The sequence below is a fragment of the Camelus bactrianus genome, chromosome X (assembly GCF_048773025.1).
Source record: "Camelus bactrianus isolate YW-2024 breed Bactrian camel chromosome X, ASM4877302v1, whole genome shotgun sequence".
Lineage (NCBI taxonomy): Eukaryota > Metazoa > Chordata > Mammalia > Artiodactyla > Camelidae > Camelus > Camelus bactrianus.
The window spans coordinates 38,224,828-38,230,827 of record NC_133575.1 but is presented as its reverse complement, the minus strand read 5'-3'; positions in this window follow the sequence as shown (position 1 = coordinate 38,230,827).

The following is a 6,000-nucleotide window of genomic DNA, read 5'->3' as shown; positions in this document are numbered from 1 at the left end:
CCAAAAATGGGCAGAAGACCTAAACAAGCAATTCTCCAAGGAAGACATACAAATGATCAAAAAGCACATGAAAAAAATGCTCAATATCACTAATTATCAGAGAAATGCAAATCAAAACTACAATGAGGTATCACCTCACACCAGTCAGAATGGCCGTCATTCAAAAATCCACAAATGACAAATGCTGGAGAGGCTGTAGAGAAAGGGGAACCCTCCTACACTGCTGGTGGGAATGCAGTTTGGTGCAGCCACTATGGAAAACTGTGGAGATTCCTCAAAAGACTAGGAATAGACTTACCATATGACCCAGGAATCCCACTCCTGGGCTTGTATCCAGAAGGAAATCTACTTCAGGATGACACCTGCACCCCAATGTTCATAGCAGCACTATTTACAATAGCCAAAACATGGAAACAGCCTAAATGTCCATCAACAGGTGACTGGATAAAGAAGATGTGGTATATTTATACAATGGAGTACTACTCAGCCATAAAAACCGACAACATAATGCCATTTGCAGCAACATGGATGCTCCTGGAGAATGTCATTCTAAGTGAAGTAAGCCAGAAAGAGAAAGAAAAATACCATACGAGATCGCTCATATGTGGAATCTAAAAAACAAAAACAAAAACAAACAAACAAAAACAAAGCGTAAATACAGGACAGAAATAGACTCACAGACAGAGAATACAGACTTGTGGTTACCGGGGGGTGGAGGGTGGGAAGGGATAGCCTGGGATTTCAAAATTGTAGAATAGATAAACAAGATTACACTGTATAGCACAGGGAAATATACACAAAATGTTATGATAACTCACAGAGAAAAAAATGTGACAATGAGTGTGTATATGTCCATGAATGACTGAAAAATTGTGCTGAACACTGGAATTTGACACATTGTAAAATGATTATAAATCAATAAAAAATGTTAAAAAAAAAAAAAAAAAAGATGTCAGCCTCCAGGACAGCTCATGTAGATGAACACTTATGAAATGTCCATCACCAGCTTTTATGTCCCCTGGGTGAGCCGCAGCCATTCCCTACCTCCCCAGGAGACTTTTCCAAACCAGCCAGCAGTACTGGCCCATGTTCCTATGAAATCACTGCCTCTGCCTTTGGACCTAGCACACGCCAGATTCTGTGTTCACTTCCCAAGAGAGTGAAATCTCTGTTTACCCCAGTCCCAGGGTCTCCTGGATGTATGCCCCACTGGTCTTCAAAACAGGTTGTCCTAGGGTCTCCTTCTCCTCTCAATGCCAGAACCCTGGGCTGTAGAGCCTGACATGGGGCTTAGAACTCTCACTCCTGTGGGAGTGCCTCTGCAACTTAATTATCCTTCAGCTTGTGGGTTGCCAAGCTGGGGGATATGGGGCCCATTTATATCAAGAGAATGCCCCTCCTACCATCCTGCTGTGGTTCTCTCTTTATGTTTCCAGTTGAAGGCGATCTTCTTTTCTAGGTTCCAGTCTTTTTTTTTCAATAGTTGTCTAATAGTCATTTGTGGTTTCTTTGTAGTTGCGCGGAGAGGCAAGCTGGTGCTCCTGCCACTGCATCATCTTGACCAGAATACATATCTATTGTGTTTTTAACTTCATCTCTGTATATTTTTTAAAGTGATTCATCTAGGAATTGAAATATATATACTTAACTCTTTGTAGACTACTGAGAATCGACATCTCACCATTTCGCATGGAAGTAGAAATCGTACCACCATATAGGTCCCTTTATTCTCCCACTCTTTATGTTATAGCTGTCTTATATATTACAATGATATACATTGGAATCCCATCAGACAATGTTTAAATTTTTCCTTTCAATCCTCAAATATATTTTATTTATTTATTTATTTATTGTGTTTGTGTGTGTGTGTTTGGTTTTTTGTTTTTGTTTTTGTTTTGAGGGGAAAGGTAATTAGGTTTACTTATTTCTGTGTTTTTTGGAGGAGGTACTGTGGATTAAACCCAGGATCTCATGCTTGCTAAGCATGCAGTCCACCACTTGAGTTTACCCTCCCCTCAAATATATTTTTAATTACTTCAAAAAGAGAAGGCTAGTCTATTATATGTGGCCACATACTTACCAATTTCATTGCAGTGCTTGCTTCCTTCTTAATGTTCCAAGTTTCCTTCTGGTATCATTTCCCTTCTGGCTGAAGAATTCTGATTGCAATTCTTTCAGGTCTGCTAACCACATATTCTTCTTTTTCTTCATCTGCAAATTTTTTTTAAACATGTGCTTTCCTGAAAAATATTTTGCTAGATGAAGAATTTGGGGTTGACATTTCTTTACTTTCAGCATTTAAAAAATGTTGAGAGCAGAGGCCAAGATGGCGGAGTAGAAGGACGCTCATAGCTCACCCTCTCCCACAAATACACCAAAAGTCACATCCACGGAACCACCCAGCCAACCAGAGCACCTGCTGCACTCTGACAGAACATTGCCCTCTTGAAAAGACAAAGACACCATGAATCTGGTAGGAGAAAAGGAAAGAAGAAAAAGCAAAACAGTGCAGGATCAGTCCCGCGAGGAGGGAGTGGCAAAGGATGAATAGCGCTCATTCACTGGGTCTCACCCCTCTCCAACAGAGAGGTCAGCGGGACGGAGGGGGAACCTCTGAGGCTCGGATCTGTATAGAGCACCCCTTGACCAATAGAACTAAGTTAAACAGGCACAGAGGGTCTCTGCAACTTCCAGCCCTATAGGTAAAGTGGCAGGTGGGGAATGGGACAGGGTGCCTGAGCCAGGAAGCAGACTGGGGCAGGCTGCACAGAGCCAACTCTAGCGGAATGCAAGGTGCTGTGTGCCTTGGATGAGTGGGTACACATGGCAAAACAAACTGAGCCCTCCATAAAATATGAAAAAAAAAAAAAAAAAAAAAAGGCTGACGTGCCCTGAGGGGAAAAGGGGCCTTACCGCCATCTCTGAAAACCCACGGAAGGTTTTCTGGAGAAGAGAGGCAGAACTCGGCCACTGCCGCCATATCCGCTGGGGTTTATCACCCAGGCGGGAACGTGGTCAAAACCTGAATCTGTACCTAAAAGTTTAGCAGCCTCAAATGAGAGAATGAGACTTGTTTAAAGCCCGAGGAATATAGGATCTTTTTGCCCTCGTACCTCAGAGAACTTGTTCTGCCAAGACAAACAAGGAGCTGAGTTTTGGCTTGGAGCAGGGGCGGGGCTGTTCCTCCCTCTTCCCCAAACCCGTGTACGGAGGGATGACCCAAGGTGGCGCGGGCAGCTGCCCATAGCAGGGGAGCGACTAGGCACTGGGAGAGGCCTGGTGGCCACCCGCCTTGCTGGCAGGAGCGCAGAACTTGATTATGGTGCTGGAAGGGGGTGCGATTTGCCCACCTGCCTCGCCTCAGCACAGCATCTGACTGCGTCATCAGGAGGGGGAGTGACCTGCCTGCCCACCATGTAAGAGCACACCACCTGACCACAACATTGGGAGGGGGTGTGATCTGCTTGCCGACAGGCAGTGGGAGCATCACAGATGAGGGGCGCCAACGAGGGCCTCTGGAAGCAGCAAGCTGAGTTCACAAAACAGGGCAAAGACAGAAAGACATCATGATAAAATCATTAAGAGTGCACAGTCTCCATGAGAACACATCCCCCTCTTTTTTAAGACGTCTCAACTCGAGTGCTAGCCTGATTCAACTTGCTCTTCTGTTATTGATTATACACTGTTTTCAAACCTTTCTTTCTCACTTCTTTTAAAATTCTCTCTTTTTAAAAAAGTTTTATTCCTGAATATGCTTTAGATAGATAAATAAAGTCCTTAAGGACCACAATAGATAAGTGATACTCCGTAATACACAGTGCCAGAGAGAGATGAGCAAGATCAAGAAGCAGAGGAACCACTCCCAATTAGAAGAGCAGGAAAAATCCCCTGAAAGAACAATCAATAAAAAAGACATTGATGGTCTACTAGATCAAGATTTCAAAAAAGGAGTGATCAAATTACTGAAGGAACTAAAAAAGATAGGGTTTAGAGATAAAACATGTGTCAAAATGAAATTGAAGCTATAAAGAAGAACCAAGTAGAATTGGTAAACTCATTTGCTGAGATGAGAGCTGATCTAAAGGCTGTACAAAGCAGGCTAGATAAGGCAGAGGAATGAATAAGTGACCTAGAAGGCAGGTTAACAGAAAGCATCCAAAAAGAAGAGCTGAGAGAAAAATAAAAACCAATGAAAACAATATAAGAGACCTATGGGATAATATAAAGCATGCCAGTCTACACATAATAGGGGTTCCAGAAGGGGAAGAGGGAGCAAAGGGGATTGAGAAGGTATTTGAAGAAATCATGACTGAAAACTTCCCAAACTTAAAGAAGGAATCAGATATCCAAGTACAGGAAGCTCAGAGGGTCCCAAACAGGAAGAACCCAAACAGACCCACAGCAAGATATATCATAAGCAAGATATATCATAATAAAGATGGCCAGAGTCAAGGATAACAAAATGATGCTAAAGGCAGCAAGAGAAAAACAAAGAGTGAGTTACAAGGGAACCCCCATAAGGCTCTCAGCTGATTTCTCTACACAAACACTGCAGGCCAGAAGGGAGTGGCAAGATATATTCAAAGTCCTGAATGAAAAAAAGATGCAGCCTAGGATACTCTATCCAGCAACGCTATCCTTTAGGATAGAAGAGAGGTAAAGAATTTCACAGACAAGCAAAAACTACAAGAGTTTAGCAACACTAAACTCCAAAAGAGTATTATTTCTCTGAAAAGAAAAAGAAAAATCTTCCCTAGTATCTAACATCTATATAATAATGATGAAACAAGGATAACTGAATTTTTCTTGTCCTTAAACTCTTGTTTGGAGCAACCTGATATTTTAAACCTCATCTCCAGAGCTCCCCGATACTACTATCAGTACTATGGTGATAGCTGATTACTAGCTGCCTAATTCAAGATAAGGCTCCCCTAAATCTTGTAAGTAGTTTTCCGCATAGTTCAAAGTCAAAGAATATTCCAAAGAGCTATTCTCTTTGGGTTTCAGAAGCATTTTTACATTAAAGAAAAAAATTACAGGACGGATCTTTATTTTTTTTCTGAGATTTTGCAAGGTGAATCAAATTCAAGTGTAATTCTCCAATTCTGTTTTTAAACATTACTTGGGAAATAACATATTCTATGTTGAATAACTGACAGTTGTCACAAAGGTTATTATTCTACCCTTACTCTGATCTTTTTAGACTCTTGCTCTAGTGAAAAGTTAAACCATGCTTGAAATAAAACAAACAAGGAAAGAGATGAATGAAAGAAAGAGAGAGAAAAAACAAAACAAAACAAAAATTCCCAGGGTTAATATAAATTGAAGAAAAGATAAAAAAAAAAACTAAGACTGATGTGCTAAAAGAAGAAAAGTGAACTTAAATATAGAACAGAAACAGACTCACAGATATAGAATATAAACTTGTGGTTGCCAGGGGGGCAGGGGGGGTGGGAAGGGACAAACTGGGAGTTCAAGATTTGTAGATACAGACATTTAAATATAGAATAGATAAACCAGTTTCTACTGTATAGCACAGGGAAATATATTCAAGATCTTGTAGTAGCTCATGGTGAAAAAGAAAATGAAAATGAATATATGTATATTCATGTATGATTAAAAAAGTGTGCTGTACACCAGAAATTGACACAATATTGTAAACTGACTATAATTCAATAAAAAAAGCTCAAAAAAAATTTTAAATGGTAAAGCTCTAAATATTCTTAGAAACAATGAACAGTATATACATGTAAATTTTAAAAATATGTGCAGTATATTGTGTATATGTATTTACTTGCAATACATTGTATATGTGCAGTCAAACTGTAACAATTCTACCTAATAAAACTGAAAACTGAAAAAAAAATGCTATTATATCAGTATAGGAAAAGAATTGATTTTGGAGTTTAGTTCTGGCCCATAGATGTGACAGGCTTTGTGATTTCCAGTTGAGATAAATCTTTTTAATAGTTCCAGTATTGTCCATGTAAAGTTGGCATT